The sequence below is a fragment of the Bos mutus genome, chromosome X (genome assembly GCF_027580195.1).
Source record: "Bos mutus isolate GX-2022 chromosome X, NWIPB_WYAK_1.1, whole genome shotgun sequence".
Classification (NCBI taxonomy): Eukaryota; Metazoa; Chordata; class Mammalia; order Artiodactyla; family Bovidae; genus Bos; species Bos mutus.
The window spans coordinates 51,098,259-51,119,606 of NC_091646.1; the positions used below are offsets into that span (position 1 = coordinate 51,098,259).

The following is a 21,348-nucleotide window of genomic DNA, read 5'->3' on the forward strand; positions in this document are numbered from 1 at the left end:
CAAGTGGTTGACCAGTTTTCCCAGCACCACTTGTTTAAGAGATTGTCTTTTCTCCTTTGTATATTCTTGCCTCCTTTGTCAAAGATAAGGTGTCCATAGATGAGTGGATTTGTCTCTGGGCTTTCCACCTTCATTAATTTGATTAATACGTATCTTGGGGTGTTTTGCCTTGGGTTTATCATGTTTGGGGCTCTCTGGGTTTCTTAGACTTTGGTTATTTCCTTCCCTGTTTTAGGGAAGTTTTCAACTATTATCTCCTCAATTATTTTCTCATGGCCTTTCTTTTGGAGGGGGAGAGGGCAACAAGCCAGTAATCACACTACTAAGTAAAAATGGTTACTGAAGATTTGATTCTTAAAGATACAAAATTGATAACAAATATCAAAAAGCAAAGATTAAAAATCTAGAGGTTAGACTCTCAAAAATACAATATTAAAAAAAGCAAACAAAACAAAATCACAAAGATTATAAAACATATATATGAAGTTTGCTTTAAAAATAGTGTCTTTTTTTGCAAGGTAATAGGTTATAAAAGTGAAAATTAAACGAGTAATAGAGGATTTAAAATTTTTAAAAATAAAAATAAAATAAATTAAAAAAATGATAATAGTAAAAATATATCTAGGAATTTCTCTGGAGCTGTTGCAGGCAGTGTGGGGTCAGTTCAGTTTCAGATAGTTCCTTGTTCCAGCTTATACTTCTCAGGATCCATAGGCCTCTTCCAATGCAGTTGGTGCTAACTACAAGGTTTTAATCTGTTGCACCTGTCACTTCCAAAGTGGTTCCCTCTGTTTATTTTGGCTTCTTCTGTTTGCAAGACTCTTCAGTGTCTAATTTACACCCTGACACAAGGGGGCAAAGGTGGTCACTTATTTAGGCTCACTTGTTCAGTCGTGCTGTAGGGAGGGAGGAACACTGCAAACAAATATCACTGGCGTGTGTGAGGAGTGCTCGCAGTGTCTAGGCCACACTGGGTTTGCCCCCGCTCACAGCATGTGTGCTTTCCCAGTCTATACTTCTCAGGCTCGAGGTTGCTCTGCAGGGGATCTGTCTAAAGTGGGCTCTGGGTTGCGTGCACTTCCCAGGTCTAAGCCGCTCAGGTTTAGGTTCTTGGGTACTCCACAAAGGCGCAGACTCAGTTGGGCCTGAGTTTGTGCCCTTCCCAGGTCTGAGGAGCTCAGGCGACCAGGTGCTTGGCCAGCACACTCTCCTTAGGTGTGGTGCATCTTATCACCTCCCTCATCCCAGCCGCTCAGTTTCCCAGGTGTGACATCTCAGGTGTGCTGTGTGTCTTTTCTGGGGAGCTGATCTCTGGCTGCAACCCTCTCAGTGGATGTCATCCATTCAGGATCCCAGGAAGGCTTGGCTGGCAACTGGGAGCCTGTTCGCAGTTTGTTGGAGGATGCCGTTTCTGGGGCTGAGTTTGCCCCTTTCTGGCTCTGGCTGTCGCCCTCCTGCCTCCCTGCCTCCTGGCAGGGGATAGGCTGATCTGCTGCTGGCTAGCTCTCCTCTGGTATTCACTCAGTCCTTGGTTCTGTGAATGGCCCGGCAGCGCCTTAGGTTAGGGCTTTTGGTGGGAAAGTTCTCTCTCTCTCTCTCTTTTTTTGTTTCTCTCTCTCTGGTTATCCCACAGTTTGGGTTGCTATCTCATGTTAGCTCCCTCAGATTGCCCTCAGGGCATTCAGTCCCGGTCTTTAAGTTCAGTTCAGTTCAGTCGCTAAGTCGTGTACCACTCTTTGAGACCCCATGAATCACAGCACGCCAGACCTCCTTGTCTATCACCAACTCCCGGAGGTAACTCAGACTCACGTCCATCGAGTCAGTGATGCCATCCAGCCATCTCATCCTCTGTCCTTTTTCACTCTCCTCTTTCACTTTCTTCAAGAGGCTTTTTAGTTCCTCTTCACTTTCTGCCATAAGGGTGGTGTCATCTGCATATCTGAGGTTATTGATATTTCTTCCAGCAATCTTGATTCCAGCTTGTGCTTCTTCCAGCCCAACGTTTCTCATGGTGTACTCTGCATATAAGTTAAATGAGCAGGGTGACAATATACAGCCTTGATGTACTTCTTTTCCTATTTGAAATCAGTCTGTTGTTCCATGTCCAGTTCTAACTGTTGCTTCCTGACCTGCATGCAGGTTTCTCAAGAGGCAGATCAGGTGGTGTGGTATTCCCATCTCTTTCAGAATTTCCCACAGTTTATTGTGATCCACACAGTCAAAGGCTTTGGCATAGTCAATACAGCAGAAATAGATGGTTTTCTGGAACTCTCTTGCTTTTTCGATGATCCAGCGGATGTTGGCAATTTGATCTCTGGTTCCTCTGCCTTTTCTAAAACCAGCTTGAACATCTGGAAGTTCACAGTTCACGTATTGCTGAAGCCTGGCTTGGAGAATTTTGAGCATTACTTTACTAGCATGTGAGATGAGTGCAATTGTGCAGTAGTTTGAGCATTCATTGGCATTGCCTTTCTTTGGGATTCGAATGAAAACTGACCTTTTCCAGTCCTGTGGCCACTGCTGAGTTTTCCAAATTTGCTGGCATATTGAGTGCAGCACTTTCACAGCATCATCTTTCAGGACTTTAAATAGCTCAACTGGAATTCCATCACCTCCACTAGCTTTGTTCATAGTGATACTTTCTAAGGCCCACTTAACTTCACATTCCAGGATGTCTGGCTCTAGGTGAGTGATGACACCATCGTGTTTATCTTGGTCATGAAGATCTTTTTTGTATAGTTCTTCTGTGTATTCCTGCCACCTCTTCTTAATATCTTCTGCTTCTTTTAGGTCCATACTATTTCTGTCCTTTATTGAGCCCATCTTTGCATGAAATGTTCCCTTGGTATCTCTAATTTTCTTGAAGAGATCTCTAGTCTTTCCCATTCTGTTGTTTTCCTCTATTTATTTGCACTGATCACTGAGGAAGGCTTTCTGATCTCTTCTTGCTATTCTTTGGAACTCTGCATTCAGATGCTTATATCTTTCCTTTTCTCCTTTGCTTTTCACTTCTCTTTTTTTCACAGCTATTTGTAAGGGCTCCTCAGACAGCCATTTTGCTTTTTTGCATTTCTTTTCCATGGGGATGGTCTTGATCCCTGTCTCCTGAACAATGTCACGAACCTCCATCCATAGTTCACCAGGCACTCTATCTATCAGATCTAGTCCATTAAATCTATTTCTCACTTCCACTGTATAATCATAAGGGATTTGATTTAGGTCATACCTGAATGGTCTAGTGGTTTTCCCTACTTTCTTCAATTTAAGTGTGTATTTGGCAATAAGGAGTTCATGATCTGAGCCACAGTCAGCTCCTGCTCTTGTTGACTATATAGAGCTTCTCCATCTTTGGCTGCAAAGAATATAATCAATCTGATTTCAGTGTTGACCATCTGGTGATGTCCATGTATAGAGTCTTCTCTTGTGTTGTTGGTGGAGGGTCTTTGCTATGACCAGTGCATGTTCTTGGCAAAACTCTATTAGTCTTTGCCCTGCTTTATTCTGTATTCCAAGGTCAAATTTGCCTATTACTCCAGGTATTTCTTGACTTCCTACTTTTGCATTCCTGTCCCCTATAATGAAAAGGACATCTTTTTTTGAGTGTTAGTTCTAAAAGGTCTTGTAGGTCTTCTTAGAACCATTCAACTTCAGCTTCTTCAGTGTTACTCGTTGAGGCATAGACTTGGATTACCGTGATATTGAATGGTTTGCCATGGAAATGAACAGAGATCAATCAGTCTGTTGTTTTTGAGAGTGCATCCAAGTACTGCGTTTCAGACTCTTTTGTTGACCATGATGGCTACTCCATTTCTTCTAAGGGATTCCTGCCTGCAGTAGTAGATATAATGGTCATCTGAGTTAAATCCACCCATTCCAGTCCATTTGAGTTCGCTGATTCCTAGAATGTCAACGTTCACTCTTGCCATCTCCTGTTTGACCACTTCCAATTTGCCTTGATTCATGGACCTGACATTCCAGGTTCCTATGCAATATTGCTCTTTACAGCATTGGACCTTGCTTCTGTCCTGGTCCTTACCCTAAGCAATGCGGCCAGTGCCTCCCTGTTCAGCCCCCGCTTGCTGGTGGCGGATGTGAGCATTTGGGCTACCTCTCCGCTGGGAACTGCTGTTAGGCATGTAATCTGAGGGTTTTGTTTATTTATTTATTTATTTTTCCACCCAGTTATGTTGCCCTCTGAGATTCCAAAACTCCCCACAGACTTGCCAGTGAGAGGGTTTCCTGGTATTTGGAAACTTCTCCTCTTTTATGACTCCCTCTCTGGAACTGATCTCCATTCCTAATTCTTTTGTCTCTCTTTTTATCTTCTATGTTTTGTCCTACCTGCTTTCAAAGACAATGGGCTGCCTTTCTGGATGCCTGGTGTCCTCTGCCAGTGTTCAGAAGTTGTTTTGTGGGATTTGCTCAGCATTCAAATTTTCTTCAGAGAAGGCAATGGCACCCCACTCCAGTGTTCTTGCCTGTGAAATCCCATGGATGAACGAGCCTGGTTGGCTGCAGTCCATTGAGTCGCTAAGACCTAGGACATGACTGAGTGACTTCCCTTTCACTTTTCACTTTCACGCATTGGAGAAGGAAATGGCAACCCACTCCAGTGTTCTTGCCTGGAGAATCCCAGGGACACGGGAGCCTGGTGGGCTGCCGTCTATGGGGTCACACAGAGTTGGCCACGACTGAAGTGACTTAGCAGCAGCAGTCAAATGTTCCTTCGATGAATTTGTTGGGGGAGAAAGTGGTCTCCCCGTCTTATTCCTCTGCTATCTTAGGACCACCCCCCCTCTTTCCTTATTTGTAATTCCCCTCTCCAACAGTCAGAGACCCAACTCTCATTAAGGACAATATATTTACTTATATGTTCAATCTCAGAATACATATGTAATTGCAGAATTGCTAATCCATACCACTGTGAAAATCAAACCTATCAACAAGAGTACAATATTTGTTTCCAACTCCATCTTTATTCTTAATTTACGTTATAGCAACCTAACATGTCATGGGGGAGCTCATGTGTTTGGTTCAAATGTTGAAACTCATGATGATCATCTTTTTATATAAGAAAAACAAAACTGTATTATTCAAACAGGTGAGGAAATCTCAAGGCAAGGGGCAGGGAGAATGGCTCTCAGGGAGAAAGTCCAGAAATGAGAGAGACTGAATAGCAGTGTGCAGGCATTTTATAAAGAGAAAAGTCCCACTGGCACAAGATTTAAAAGAGGTTCTTGTCCAGGTAGCAAGAGGATCTTGTGAAATGGGAGGACTAGCGGTGATGGGGGCAAGCTTTACCAGAAGGCTGCAAGAGTTTACAGACAAGGCCAGAAATAAAGTTCAGAGGTTACTGGCTCTAAGTCATACATCATTGGGAGTCCAAATTTCTTTCCTGGAGTTTTCATAAGGTATACAGTCAAAATACTGTATTTTAGTTACTTATGTTAAGTCTTCATATCTCTCTCCACACACACTTTTGTTATTCACTATGTTATATTATTTGTTTGAAATGAAATTAGGTTCATTTGCTTTGGTTTGAATTACATTTTTTTTTTTTTTTGCTTTGCCCCATCCTTGTTGATTTTATTTATTTTTAAGCATGTGAATATTAACATGGTTAATTAGCCTCTAATTAAAATAAATGAATTTAAATTAAAAAAATTCAGAACTATACAAAAATGTATATTTAGAAAAGTATGATACTCTTCCATATTCTTTCCACTCTTTTCCATATCCTTTCCTTTCTACTTTGCTCCCAACTATACTTGTAAGTAACCAATCTCATTAATATCCTAGCTTATTTTTTCATATCTTTTTTTACATATATACATGTATATCCATATATGTATAATGAGCACACACACACTGTATATATGTATATGTGTCCATATACATACACAGTTGTTTTATATATATATATATACACACACACTAATGATTTTGGTTTCAGTACTGATCTAGACCACAAACAAACAAAAAATATGGTGTCAGTCTAGGAGCTTAGCCAAAAAGCCTTTTACTCAAAATAAGTTTTATCATCAAAACCACTTCCCCCACAGAGGTATGCATTCCAAAATGAAGTGAAATATCCAAACTTCTAACATTCATTTTTAATCAATTCCAGTGACATTACCATAGATCTAGGTGTAAGCAAGTTAGTTATGAAATCAGCATCATCCACAAAAACAAATTCATCAAAAATGAAGAAGGTCCATAGGACTCAAGATCCAAGTTTCTTAAGACTCCTGATTCATAGATAAAAATTCTTTGCAAAGGGATTAAGAGAATTTGGAGAATTAATATTTTCTGAGAGGTTGTGCAAAACATACAAAAATGGCACAAAAGTGAATTCAACAGTCAGTGCACATGCACACTTCATTCACATCTTCAAAAATAAAAGGTATTCTAACACTATAAAACTGAATAAAAATACTAGCTTCAACAGCAACTGTTAAGCACTAGAGTCACATAAGTTACACCAGAATGGGCAAACATGGCCCAAGTAAAATTCTATTGTTAAAGCTGAAACAGATTTAAGGTCATTCAAGTTCAAGCACGGGATACAAATCTTTTGGAGCCCAATCTATTTGCATTTGAAATACATGACCTTTCTTCTAGCTTGTGGTCTTAAACTTCTGTTTTACAAAATTTAAAAGGAAAATACAGAAGAAACTAATAAAATACATGTTATTTTAAATCAGCTTAACATTCAAAGCTATAATTAGGATGAATTAAAGAAAGCCACAGAAGAACGATACAAAAAAGATCTTCATGACCCAGATAATCACCATGGTGTGATCACTCACCTAGAGCCAGACATCCTGGAATGTGAAGTCAAGTGGGCCTTACAAAGCATCACTACGAACAAAGCTAGTGGAGGTGATGGAATTCCAGTTGAGCTATTTCAAATCCTAAAAGATGACACTGTGAAAGTGCTGCACTCAATATGCCAGCAAATTTGGAAAACTCAGCAGTGGCCACAGGACTGGAAAAGGTCAGTTTTCATTCTGATCCAAAAGAAAAGCAATGCTAAAGAATTCTCAAACTACCTCACAATTCAACTCATCTCACATGCTATTAAAGTAATTCTTAAAATTCTCGAAGCCAGGCTTCAGCAATACGTGAACTGTGAACTTCCAGATGTTCAAGCTGGTTTTAGAAAAGGCAGAGGAACCAGAGATCAAATTGCCAACATCCGCTGGATCATCAAAAAAGCAAGAGAGTTCCAGAAAATCATCTATTTCTGCTTTATTGACTATGCCAAAGCCTTTGACTGTGTGGGTCACAATAAACTGTGGGAAATTCTGAAAGAGATGGGAATACCACACCACCTGACCTGCCTCTTGAGAAACCTGTATGCAGGTCAGGAAGCAACAGTTAGAACTGGACATGGAACAACAGACTGGTTTCAAATAGGAAAGGAGTACGTCAGGGCTGTATATACCCCCAAACCAGAGTCTGCCTCCTTTCTGCTTGTGCTTTCACCTAAACCTCTGACTTTACCACCACTCTCTCTGAAAAAAAGAGTTAGCTTACAGTTCCAGTTAATAATTCCTGGGTGTGACAGTGTTTAACCTACAAACTCCTTTGGAAATCCTCTAGCCTGCCTGAATAGGTTTTTCCGGCCACATGTGACTGTTCAGAGCCTCCCAACTGTGAGAGGCAGGAGATGTTCTAAACTGTCTAAACACAGATTCTTTTGAGTAGTTAAAAGATTGATTAGAAATTGTATTGGTGAATGGTTTTTCACTTGTTGGGCCATTGTTTGCTGCTCAGTTTCCATATCCCTTACCTGCTGTGTCCCTGGCAGTGTATTGATTAATATAATTGGTGTAAGTAGTAGCTTTAATGTTTGTAACCTGGGACCCTTGAGTTAATTCTTTTTCTTGTTATAGCCCACCACACCTTTGCTCTGTAGGAATGCAACTTTATCTAATGCTTTTTGGAGGGTGGCTCCTGACCAACCACCTTTAGAGAAAAATAAGTTTTCTGAAGAAAAGGTCTTAAAATGTTAACAGGCCTCCGGGCCAGAAGATGATGCAAATCACCGAAGCGTTTGCATATGATAAGTTTGCAGGAAGAAAGCCTGGTTTGCTGCAAGACTCTACCCCTTCCCCCATTATCCTCTATGCATAACTTAAGGTATAAAAACTACTTTGAAAAATAAAGTGCGGGCCTTGTTCACCGAAACTTGGTCTCACCATGTCGTTCTTTCTCTTACCTTCTGGCTGAATTCTTCAGCCTCAAAAGCGGAGGAATAACATATTAAGGAGAAATAATGGGAATTAGAAGATTCATGCAGTTCAGCTCTTTTAAACAGCCAGCCAGCTTACAGGCAACAAGAGATGGTTTCCATTGAGGAAGGCCCTGTGGAATGGGAATGTGGTCATCAGTGACCTCTGTCTTACCAGGGGCTGAAGTAGGAAGTTGCTGTTCTTCATTTTTGCTTTAGCCATGTTGTAATTCCAAGAATAAAAATATTTTTGCCCTTTCCACAGTTGTTTCCTTAAAAAAATTTGAACCTCCAGGCTTTTTCCCCAGATGAGGATACTTTGCTTTTAATTTTGCCTCTTCAGCTCTCCCTGGACTGGTCACTTTATCTTCCATTTCCTTTTGCTCCTCTGTGGAGTTTGCCTCAGGGCCTTCTGCAGGCATACTTCTTGCTACCCCATACCCCACTTCTCTGGCTTTGCGATGCCCTGAGATTCTAATATGTTTGACCCAAATACCTTCCTTTGCTTGAACACATCATAAAATGATAGTCTTTTTAAAAAACTGAAGTATAGTTGATTTACAATTGTGTCAATTACTGCTGTACAGCAAAGTGATTCAGTTATACATACATACATATATAATTCTTTTTAAAGAATATTTTAAAAGAAGAGTGTATATGTCTTTTCAAGTTCTTTACACAGGAAAGATAACATACTATTTTGCATACTTTATTTTTACTTGCACACTTTTTTTTTTTACTTAACATTATATCGTGGAAATCACTCCATGTCAGTTCATAGAGTTCTTCTTGTTCTTTTTTTGCATCTGCCTAGTGTCCCCCTGTGCAATGTATTGTACTTTATTCAGGTAGTCTCCTGCATGAGCATTTAGTTTGTTTCAGTATTTTGAAATTACACTGTAACAAATAACCTTTGCATATATATTTTAATATTATTTTAGGTCTATTTTCAGGTAAATTCTAGGAATAGGATTACTTTGTTAGACAATGCATATGTCTTAATTTTGTTAGATATGAATAGTTCCAAATCTCCATCCAAAAGGATTGTACTACTTTGCATTCCCACCAATACTATATGAGAGTCACTGTGTCCTTATAGCCTTGCTAATAGAATGTATTGATATACTTTCCATTTTTACTATCAGATGGAAATTTTAATCCATCTATAGACTTTTATTTGTTTACAAGAGACCTGCCAAAATAAAATAAAAATAAGTAGAAGATACTAGGAAAATGCTAAGAAAATAAAGCACGTGTATCAATATTACATAGAATTCAAGGTGAATAATTAATGGGACAAAGAGAAACATGGTAGTTTTATCCTCAATAAGAGGAAATAGTCATGAACCTTTAGGCATCTAACAAGAGAGCTTTGAAATATATAAGCAAAATGTAATAGAAATATAAGGAAAAAGTTAAAAAATCACTATCATGATAGAAGATTTTAGCTTACTTCTCTTAATGGTCGAAAGATCAAGTAGACAAAAACAAGGAAGTATCTTAATTGGGGTTTACTGAGTGCTCGCTTTGGCAGCACATATACTTAATTGGGGTTGCCTAGAAGGTAGACTTTGAAAAAAGGATTGGGTATGGGTAGCGTATCCGGGATGGAGAAGGCAATGGCACCCTATTCCAGTACTCTTGCCTGGAAAATCCCATGGATGGAGGAGCCTGGTAGGCTGTAGTCCATGGGGCACTAAGAGTCAGACACGACTGGCGACTTCCCTTTCACTTTTCACTTTCATGCATTGGAGAAGGAAATGGCAACCCACTCCAGTGTTCTTGCCTGGAGAATCCCAGGGACAGGGGAGCCTGGTGGGCTTCCATCTATGGGGTCACACAGAGTCGGACATGACTGAAGTGACTTAGCAGCAGCAGCAGCAAGGGAAGCCCTCATCTTAATGAGGTACATAGAAGAAATATAACAATGTGACAGATAAGAAAACTGGTCCCTGTATGAAGTTGTGACATGCCCCAAATTACAGAGCTGTTTAGTTTCAGGCTGAGGACCAGAACCTGGCTTTCCTAACATATTTCTAGTCTTGTGTTCTCTTATTCTAGCGCTGCTGCTGCTAAGTCACGTCAGTCGTGTCCGACTCTATGCGACCCCAGAGATGGCAGCCCACTAGGCTCCCCCGTCCCTGGGATTCTCCAGGCAAGAACACTGGAGTGGGTTACCATTTCCTTCTCCAATGCATGAAAGTGAAAAGTGAAAGTGAAGCCGCTCAGTCATGTCCGACTCTTAGCGACCCCATGGACTGAGGCCTACCAGGCTCCTCCATCCATGGGATTTTCCAGGCAAGAGTACTGGAGTGGGGTGCCATTGCACTATGCCAAAACAAACAATTGACACAGGTTATGAATGGTACTAACTGCTCTTCCATCTACCTGTAAAGAATGTTTTACTCACTGCAATACATGACTGCATCATCAAAAACCATTAAAAAAAAAGCTTACATAAAAAAGCTTATATCTTATAGTCTGAAATCAGAAAAGGTGCTGAAATTTCTCATAAAAAATGAGTATTCTAAAGCAATGTTGAAATGGAGACTATTAATTGGGACTGTAATATAACAAAACCATTTTAACAAATCAGAATGTATATACATCTGAGTAGCCTAACAGAAAAGTAACATTTATTCCATGGACACCTCTATTGCTTGCAAACCTTTTAGTCCTTTTCAAAATTGCTTCTAAGCCAGTTTATGAGTCATATAAGAAAAATTAAAAAGGAAATTTATAGTCATATCTCATATACAACTGATGGGAAATTTTTAATCAGTATGCAGCTAGTACTTGTGGTTATAAAAGCTACAGATATGGGAACCAATTCAATGAAAAGATTAAAGTGCACAATTAATTCTAAGTGAATTAGCAAATACTTAGTCTGAGTCAATGATAAATTGTGTTACAAGAAGTTGGCACAGAACCTAGCTGAGTAATGTGCTTAAATAAAGCTTCATGGTATGATGGCAGATGGAAAGGGCAACTGAGCCATACAAAACCCCTGCATGCTGACCTTGTAAGATGAAAAATCCTGAAAGTAACCCTTAAAGCAAGTAGGCTAGGTTTGCTGAATTTTTACAGATACCATCACACAAGAGATCAAAATGAATGGGGTGTTGTACTTAATCAGCATAGATTGTGATCTTAATGTCCTCACTGTGATGCCTTTTGCCTTACCAACAATAGTGGGCAAAACATTTTTTGAGATATAAAGGCGCTGCTACACTGGATCTCTCTTGGACACAATGAAAATGAGTTGGGATTAGATAGAGGTGATGGCTGCACAACACTGAATATACTAAATATTATTGAATTGTACAGTTTATTATTATTTTTTTAATTTTGGCTGTGCTGGGTCTTTGTTGATGCACAGGCTTTTCTCTAGTTTTGATGAGCAGGGCCTATGCTCTAGTTGTGGTGTGTGGGATTCTCATTGCAGTGGCTTCTCTCGTTGTGAAGCATGGGCTCTAGGGTGTGTGGGCTTCAGCAGTTGTGGCACGTGGGCTCAATAGTTGTGGCTCATAGACTCTAGAGCACAGGCTCAGTAGTTGTGGCACAGGCCTAGTTGCTCTGTGGCATGTGGGATCTTCCTGGATCAGGAATTGAACTCATGTCTTCTGTGTTGGCAGGCAGATTCTTTACCACTGAGCCACCAAGGGAGCCTGAGTTGTACACTTCAAAATAGGTCATCTTATGTGAATTTTTCCTGAAATTTAAAAATAAATTACCACTTCATGAACACTTGCTTCTGGTACTTTGCTTGGCCTTAAATACAGCATCTTGCTCTCCCAACAACCTTCTGAGATAAAATATTATTATCTCCAGTTTTTGGATGAGGAATCTGAGGTTCAGTGAGGTTAAGTGTTTTGGCTAAGGGAGTTTAACAGAAGAGTTGGGGTTCAAACTAAGCCTATCTGATTCTAAGATTTGAACTCTCAGGTTTGAATATTTAGAGAAGTCCATAAACGGGGTGATCAGTCATGTTATATGTAAATCTTGGAAGTAATTTAACTAAATATGAAAAGAGGAATATGCCTGTCAAAACTTTATTCTTTCTTCACCTACAAAAGTAGTACAATCCTGTTGAAGGGAGATTTAGAAGTATCAAACAAAGTTAAGACATTTGCATTTGTCTTTTAACAAAGTAATCCTCTTGGCTGGGAAAGAAAATACATAGCCTAAAAGTAGAGAATTATGTTTTTATTTGGTAGACTTACTGAGGACTTAAGCCTGGGATAAGCCTCTGAGGGACTGTTCCAAAGAGGTAAGAGAGGAGCCAGTATATATAGGAGTTTGTGCTGGGGAAAAACAAAAACAAACATACAACAAAAAATAACATGTAGTTGAACATTAAAAGATTACTGTTAATCACAGAAACAGACATCTCAGTTAATGATTATAGTGCTTTTCTATGTATCAGTTCAGTTCAGTCATTCAGTTGTGTCCGACTCTTTGTGACCCAGTGGACTGCAGCATACCAGGCTTCCCTGTCCATCACCAACTCCCAGAGCTTGCTCAAACTCATGTCCATTGAGTTGGTGATGCCATCAAACCATCTCATCCTCTTTGTTCCCTTCTCTTCCTGCCTTCAATCTCTCCCAGAATCAGGGTCTTTTCAAATTAGTCAGTTCTTCACATCAGGTGGCCAAAATATTGGAGCTTCAGCTTCAGCATCAATCCTTCCAATGAACACCCAGGACTGATTTCCTTTAGGACTGACTGGCTTGATCTCCTTGCTGTCTAAGGAACTCTCAAGAGTCTTCTCCAATACCACATTTCAAAAGCATCAATTCTTCAGTGCTCAGCTTTCTTTACAGTCCAACTCTCACATCAATACATGACTACTGCAAAAACCATAGCTTTGACTAGATGGACCTTTGTCAGTAAAGTAATGTCTCTGCTTTTTAATATGCTGTCTAGGTTGGTCATAGCTTTACTTCCAAGGATCAAGAATCTTTTAATTTCATGGCTCCAGTCACCATCTGCAGTGATTTTGGATCCCAGGAAAATAAAGTCTGTCACTGTTTCCATTGTTTCCCCATCTATTTGCCATGAAGGGATGGGACCAGATGCCATGATCTTAGCTTTTTGAATGTTGAGTTTTAAGCCAGTTTTTTCACTCTCCTCTTTCACCCCCATCAAGAGGCCCCTTAGTTCCTCTTTGCTTTCTGCCATAAGGGTGGTGTCATCTGTATATCTGAAGTTATTGATATTTCTCCCTGCAATCTTGATTCCAGCTTGTGCTTCATGCAGCCTGGCATTTTGCATGATGTACTCTACATATAAGTTAAATAAGCAGAGTGACAATATACAGCCTTGACAATATCCCTCCTCCAGGGGATCTTCCCAACCCAGGGATCAAACCTGGGTCTCCTGTGTTGCAGGTGGATTCTTTACCATCTGAGCCACCAGGAAAGCCCAAGAGTACTGGAGTGGGTATCCTATCCCTTCTCCAGGGGATCTTCCTGACCCAGGAATTGAAACAGGGTCTCCTGCACTGCAAGCAGATTCTTTACCAGCTGGGCTACCAGGAAAGCCCTTTCTATGTCTGGGAAGATGCAAGAGTCTGGGCTTACTGAAATTATTCCTTTGATATGCACCTTCACTATCTAGGGCCAGTATCCTGTCTTTCTTCATCCTGAAATCCCCTCAGGGTGCACTGGTTGGTGGCTCTAGTAGCTGATGGCTGTATAGCTGCAACATCCTTGGCTTACTGAAATGGCGGGAGACATTCTTTGTTCACAATCCAGTGTTACAGAAACGAGAACTAATGTGAGGACTTCTTATGAGGAGGATTTAGTTACTGGAACTGGATTATAAAATAGAAATGTATTCCTAAGAAACTAGGTAAGAGCTCATTTATTAGATTAGACTATTAGGTCAGAAAGGGACTGGTAGGAAGGCTGACTTGCTGAGTGACTGAGCTGTGAGTCCAGGTTTCTTAATGTTTCCCCCTGCCTGATAGTCAGATGGCTCCTAGAGATGAGCAAGGCTGAGCTTGCATGTCTTCACCAAGTGGCAGAAGCTGTAGGAACTAAAATGGAACTGATCCTTATTCCTAGATGCTCACTTCGAGGAAACACTTCTTCTAAATGGCCAGTTCCTAAATTTCTTTTAGGGAAGAGAATCCATAAGATGGCCTCAAATACTTCAATTTTTTTCCTGCTGTATTCCCTCTGGGTATTTGCAGTGACTGGTGGAACAGAACTATAATATCATGTGCTTCCTATATAGGTTCTGCCATCTGACATACATAATCTAACTTAAAAATAGTCAATAAAACTGTGAATTCAGGGAATTATTACTTCTCCAAGTTTCAATTCTGAATATAATATTTTCCTAAATAAATGTACAGACACAAAGAATAGGCAGAAAGTACACAAGGTTTTGGAGACAGATTTGGATTCAAAATCAGTCTCTATTTACCAGCTTGAACAAGTTATATATTCTCTTTGAGCCCTAGTTTCTTTCTTTATAAAATGTAGACTCTGTCTGCCTCAGGGTTATATATCATTTTTAAATGATATTTTATACCACTATATATACAACAGTGCCTAAGATATGTACTCAATAAATGATAGTTTCTCTTCCACTCCCTCTCATAACAATAATGTTAGAAGCTGTCTGATTGTACTGCAAGATCTCAACAAGCAAACAGAGAAAGTGGGGTAGGAGTAGATAAAATTTCTGAGAAAGAGAAAATCAGGCTCTGACATTCAGGAGCTAGCCTGACTTTCACAACTAGATCTTGCTTTCTCCTATTGAATGTAAACACTCTTACAGATCATGAACATCAAAATAAGGCCACTCCGCAAATACAATGTATCAATATCAAAAAATAAAAAGACCACTATGTAACCATGTTTGAATATACACTAAATGTAAACTTGGTCTGAGATATGAAAATAATTATTTCCCACTTTGAGCTAATATTAGTGACTACTGCTTCTCTACCATTTATAGATTTACCCTCAGGCTAGTCTTCCCTTCTTCTATGTAAGATTTATTGAGATATCCAATCATGAAATTACCTCTGCTTCCTGACAGCATTAATATGCAGTGGAAAGACCTCTTCCTTGAATCCTTCCCCAAATCACCTAAAATGTTAGTCGCTCAGTCATGTCTGACTCTGAGACACTATGGACTGTCAGGCTCCTCTGTCCATGGGATTCTCCAGGACAGAATACTGGAGTGGGTTGACATTCCCTTCTCCAGGGGATCTTCCCAACCCAGGGATCGAACCCAGGACTCCTGCATTGCAGGCAGATTCTTTACTCTCTGAGCCACCAGGAAAGCCCAAATCACCTAACATGAACCTATTTCCTATATAATAAGTCCTTTCTAGACTCTTTTAATGACGTGCCCCATGGGTCCCCCGTGACATTCATTCTCTCTCCCTGCAAGAAGCAATAAAACCAATTTCAAGTATGTTCGCAGTAACCTTTGGGTGGAGGGCATTGTCAGAACTGATTATGCAGTATCAACTCCAAGGTCTAAATAAACCAAAAAACACCTCCATTTTGGTCTTTCAATATAAGTGCCTTACCCTTCTTCCCTCAGCCCACACTTAAAAATTATTTATTGCATTTAATCTAAATATTATTAAGCTATATCAGGCTATTTAATCTGTACAGAAGATATTCAAAAGCTTCCTTGAGCTTGGCTGTAGCTTCCTGATTCTTTGCTTATATAACAGATGGATGTCTGGGTTAGTGATTAAGAATGAGGGCACACGATGAGTAAGTAACTCTGTATCTTAACAATTAAGTTTAAAGCCGTAATACTGTTTTCTCATTTTCAGCAGTAGCTTCTGATTAATAATCACAAAATCAAATCAGTATGTCACAATCAACATGTCTTTTATTGTGGTAAAAAATATACAACTTAGTTATGGCTACACCAATCACCAATTTCCATCCCCACCAACAGTGTATAAGGGTTCCTTTTTCTTGGCATTTGTTATTTGTTTCTTTGATGATAGCCTTTCTGACAGGTGTGAGGAGATAGCTCATTTTGGTTTTGATTTGCATTTCCTTGATGATTAGAGATGTTGAGCATTTCCCAATTCATCCCACCCTCATTTTCCCCTTGCTATCCATAAGTTTGTCTTCTACATCTGTGTCTCTATTTCTGCTTTGCAAATAAGCTCGTGTGTACCATTTTTCTAGAATCCACATATATACATTAATGAAGTGCCAATGAGTAAACTATAGCTGTAGAACATTTAGACAGTTACAGATCAATAGAACAGACACAAAGTTCAGTCTTGTTCACTTTAAGAGACAATGCATACTGAGTTCCTTCAGTCAGTGCACTGATCCTGGTCTGCTCTTTGTCTAGGCTTTCTTTTTTCCTCCAAAGAATCTGTAATCTTGCTCTCTTTTGCTAAATTTCATCTGAACTCTATTTTAATGCAGTCTGAATCTATTTCAGACTTTAGACCATTATTTTATCAAGTGTTTGTTTTGCTTTTCTCCATCATGTATTTCTTCTGACTGCATTTCCTCTTAGAAGTGTGGTTAAGAGAATATACGTTGGAACCTGTCTGTCTGCTTGAATTCATAATCCCAGCTCTACCAGTTATTAGCCATATGACTCTGGTTAAGAGTCCTAACCTCTCTGTCACTCAGTTTCTTCATCTGTAAAATAGGGATATTAATAGTTTTGAGGATTAAGCAAAATGGTGTTTGCTGTGTATAAGTATTTGTTGCTATTATTTTTAGTATTATTATTAACATGAGCCAATTCCCTATTAAGAGAGAGACAAAGGTATCTAGGTAAAAAATGTGTATTAGAGGTTGACAGGTTATAGTTTTAAGGGTATCCAGTAAGGGAGAAAATAGGAGTCTTTTTCTAATTACATTTTGTTTCCCTTCTTGCTCCCAACTGCAGCTAGCCAAGTGGCATGTGGCTGAAGTGCAAGTACTCACTACTAACTTCTTTGTAAGCTATCTTAAACTGTAATTGAAATTACCTTATTCTTCATTTTGAAAGACTTTACCTATAAGGCACCTAAAATGGTATTGTCTATGGAATAGCCACCATCACTTGGTGTTGCAATAGCTATTTTAACATTTTAAAGCCTTGTGTGTTAGTCGCTCAGTTGCGTCCAACTCATTGCAACTCTATGGACTGTAGCCAGCCAGTCTTCTCTGTCCATGGGATTCTCCAGGCAAGACTACTTGAGTGGGTTGCCATTTCCTTCTCCAGGGGATCTTGCCAATCCAGGAATCAAACCCGGGTCTCCTGCATTGCAGGCAGATTCTTTACCGTCTGAGTCACCAGGGAAGAGAGAAGCTTACAAAACATAGAAATGAAAGCCACGTGAATTTTGTGAGGGGTAGTTCAAAGCTTCTTCAGAGCTTCCCAGAGCATCTTGCATCAGAACATGAACTGTGCAGAGAATTTCAAGTGCTGTTCTACCATAACCTAACCCTAGCTCTAACTCTATAAGGTCATGGAGTTAAAAACAAAGTATAGGCAATGCATTCTGCCATGATACTCATTTTCAATAAAATACTACTGTATGTGGTTGTAGTCTGTTTCTTTAAGACTCACCCCTGTTGGTAGGAGAAGCAAAACATTCATAAAAGGGGCTTGAATCTACATTCCTATTTCTTCAAGTTGTGTTCCTGAACCACCCTATCAACCACACACCAAACTCCACTCCAACTAGTTATGTTGTCTGATGCTCACCTTGATACTTGTAGCCTCTTACTAACTCTAGTTCCTATAATTTCTTAGGTACCTTGGTGTTACTGTTCCTTCAGCAACTGCCCACTTTGTCTCCTGGATCCCTGCTTTCCTCCTCTCTCCTGTCTCACGTTGCTCAGAATAATTACCCAGGATCTAACCTTTTTGGCTAGACCTCAGGATATGTTCTCATTAACTGACTGCCACAGTTATTCCTGGTTAAGTACAGCCAAGCACTCTTGGGAACTGCCCTTTTGTATGGCTCTGGTCTCAGAGGAGTCCATACCAGATAATAATCATTTGGGGGGTGGTATAATATCACCCAGCTTCCCAGGTGGCTCAGTGGTAAAGAATCCACCAATCAATGCAGGAGACACAGATTCATTCAATCTCTAGGTCAGGAAAATCCCCTGGAGAAGGAAATGGACCCACTCCAGTATTCTTGTCTGGGTCATCCCATGAGGTCACAAAAGAGTTGGACAGCATTTAGTGACTAAACAACAACAAGAACCTTTTATTTGAATAAAGAGAGAAATCATTTCACAGACATTCACTCAAACACAATGGAAAACATAAAAGTGTATGCATATGTGGGAATTTGTGTATGTATATGTTAGCTGCATGGAAGTGGGGCAGCAAAAGTTACTCTCAATGAACATTAGTACCAAGCACACACTAGGCATTCAATGAAAATCTTATTGAACTGATGCAAACAATACAATTTTCAACACATAGACTTGGATTTCTATTTCGCTAAGTAATTAGTGAACACAGATCATTCGGTTCAGTTCAGTTCAGTCGCTTAGTTGTGTCCGACTCTTTGCAACACCATGGATTGCAGCACACCAGGCCTCCCTGGCCATCACCAGCTCTTGGAGTTTACCCAAACTCATGTCCATTGAGTTGGTGATGCCATCCAACCATCTCACCCTCTGTTGTTCCTTTCTCCCCTGCCTTCAATCTTTCCCAGCATCAGGGTCTTTTCCAATGAGTCAGTTCTTCACATCAGGTGGCCAAAGTATTGGAGTTTCAGCTTCAGCATCAGTCCTTCCAATGGATATTCAGGACTGATTTCCTTTAGGATTGACTGGTTTGATCTCCTTGCTGTCCAGGGGACCCTCAAGAGTCTTCTTCAACACCATAGCCAAAAGCATCAATTCTGCAATGCTCAGCTTTCTTTCTGGTCCAACTCTCACATCCATATATGACTACTGGAAAAACCATAGTTTTGACTATGGACATTTGTCAGTAAAGTAATGTCTCTGCTTGTTAATATGTTGTCTAGGTTTGTCATAGCTTCTCTTCCAAGGAGCAAGCATCTTTTAATTTCATGGCTGCACTCATCACCTGCAGTGATTTTGGAGCCCAAGAAAATATAGTCTGTTACTGTTTTCATTATTTCCCCATCTATTTGCCATGAAGTGATGGGACTGGATGCCATGGTCTTAGTTTTTGAATGCTGAGTTTTAATCCAGCTTTTTCACTCTCCTCTTTCACTTTCATCAGGAGGCTGTTTAGTTTTTCTTTGCTTTCTGCCAAAAGGTGGTGTCATCTGCATATCTGAGGCTATTGATATTTCTCCCAGCAATCTTGATTCCAGCTTGTGCTTCATGCAGCCTGGCATTTCACATGATGTACTCTGCATATAAGTTAAATAAGCAGGGTGACAATATACAGCCTTGACGTACTCCTTTCCCAATTTGAAACCAGTCTGTTGTCCCATGTCTGTTTCTAACTGCTGCTTCTTGACCTGCATACAGATATCTCAGGAGGCAGGTAAGGCGGTCTGATATTCCCATCTCTTTAAGAATTTTCCACAGCTTGTTGTGATCCACAGTCAAAGGCTTTAGCATAGTCAATGAAACAGAAGCAGATGTTTTACTGGAATTCTCTCGCTTTTTCTATGATCCAATGTATGTTCACCAATTTGATCTCTGGTTCCTCTGCTTTTTCTAAACCCAGCTTAAACACTTGGAAGTTCTTGGTTCACGTACTGTTGGAGCCTTACTTGGAGAATTTTGAGCATTACTTTGCTAGCCTGTGAGATGAGTACAATTGTGCAGTAATTTGAACATTCTATGGCATTGCCTTTCTTTGGGATTGGAATGAAAACTGACCTTTTCCAGTCTTGTGGCCACTGCTGAGTTTTTCAAATTTGTTGGCATATTGAGTGCAACACTTTTGTGGCATCATCTTTTACGATTTGAAATAGCTCAGCTGGAATTCCATCACCTCCACTAGCTTTGTTCATAGTAATGCTTCCTAAGGCCCACTTGACTTCACACTCCAGGATATCTGGCTCTTGGTGAGTGATTACACCATTGTAGTTATCTGGGTCATGAAGACCTTTTTTGTATAGTTCTGTGTATTCTTGCACCTCTTCATAATCCCTCTACTTCTGTTAGGTCCATACCACTTCTGTCCTGTACTGACCCCATCTTTGCATGAAATATTCCCTTGGTATCTCTAACTTTCTTGAAGAGATATCTAGTCTTTCCCACTCTATTGTTTTCCTCTACAGAAAGTGGAAAATAGTGGCTCAAACAAATTGGAGGTTTATTATTTTTTTCCTCATGAAGAAGTCTAGAAGTGGGCAGTCCAGGACTGGCATGACTCACCACCATCCTTAGGGTATGGCTGTAATGTCAGCTCACCCACCACTTTAAGAATCATCCTCAGAAGTTGTAATGAACAGTTTCTCCTTATACCTTTGACCCAAAGTATGAAATATAGTCATGCGTATATGCCAGGAAGGCTGGGAAATACTGCTCAAAAGTTTGGGCTCTGTTAGTTTAAAAAAATGGATATTGGGTAAGGAACTTATATTCTGTTCTCTAGTTAACTCTAACTTCCAAACATCTGTATACATCCTTCTTCCCATTATGCAACACACTCATTCACCTCCCAAGACAGGTAGTAATCTCATCTAATTGGGTTATGTGAAGTCCTCTCCATCATATTTGCATATGGCAGAGGATATCAAAGCAAAAATTCCAATCAGAAAAAGAAGTGCAAAACTCTAAATCCTAACAATTATTGTCATTCTGAACAGGAACAGAGAAGTAGAATAAATTCAGCAGTGGAATAAATTTTTTGGTTAGTCACCTGCCAGCCCTTGAAATCTTTGAAATTGTCCTGGAGGAGTTCTCTTGTCCATTGCCCTCCATTTTCCTTGACCCTGCTTCTCATAGCTCTTCCTTGTCCATTATCCTTCTGGTTACATCTGAGCTGGGCTTTGTCAAGGATGTCCTTTCTGGAAGCCACATGGCTTTGGGACCTTGTTTCTTATTGGTACAGGTTCAAGACCCTGGGGATTGTTGTAGGGTTTAACAACCACAAACTATTCCAGTCAGGTTTGGGATTTTGGGGGGCAATATATTCCTCAAAACTTAGTAGATTTCTACCATATTTAT

General features: G+C 40.0%; 1 protein-coding gene and 1 pseudogene across 1 annotated transcript in view; both read right to left on the reverse strand.

Moving 5' to 3' along the window:
- The window catches only part of DCX (doublecortin), a 403,487-nt gene that overhangs the window by 318,484 nt on the left and 63,655 nt on the right, over positions 1–21,348 (reverse strand). The gene's annotated exons all lie outside the window — the stretch shown is intronic.
- Positions 8,269–8,658, reverse strand: LOC102277334 (cAMP-regulated phosphoprotein 19 pseudogene; annotated as a pseudogene).